Below are 585 nucleotides of genomic sequence, written 5' to 3' on the forward strand. Positions count from 1 at the left end.
TGTGAAGAGACCCAGCGCCTCACAATACGAGGAAATCCTTTTTCCTATTCTTTACATTTATTTATTTTAAATGTTAAGCCTTTGACATATAGACGCGTCGACTATCCGGTGACTCGCGGGCGCTGCACGGGGCACTGCAGGCGGACGCCTTGAATTGTCCGAGGGCCCTACAGTGGCAGCCAAAATTAAACGAAAATAGCTCAAAATAATTTTTTTTGCCGAATCCTGTAGGAAAATGCTGCTGACCGCATTGTTACCTTAGTGAGAGGTTGGTAGATTAAGTGGAACAGCCTACCGGCGAAAGTGGTAGAGGGGATTTAAACACGCATGGGATAGGCATATGGCTCTTGAATCTAAGACGAAACCAACGACTGATTAAGGTTTTTTCAGCAGGAATTCTTTTACTATCTTTGCCTGTACTACATTCCACATATCTACCACCCTTACAACCCACTGTGTTGGGTAATATGGCGTAATATGGGTTCATGGGGTATGATGAGTCTTGTCGAAAATGTTTTTATATACATTTCTATTTAGCAATCTGTCTGGAAGTTTATTAATTAGATTTATTTATTTACAGATTTT

This window comes from Sceloporus occidentalis, unplaced genomic scaffold, assembly GCF_023333645.1.
Source record: "Sceloporus occidentalis isolate IW3139 unplaced genomic scaffold, rSceOcc1.0.p SCAF_127, whole genome shotgun sequence".
Classification (NCBI taxonomy): Eukaryota; Metazoa; Chordata; class Lepidosauria; order Squamata; family Phrynosomatidae; genus Sceloporus; species Sceloporus occidentalis.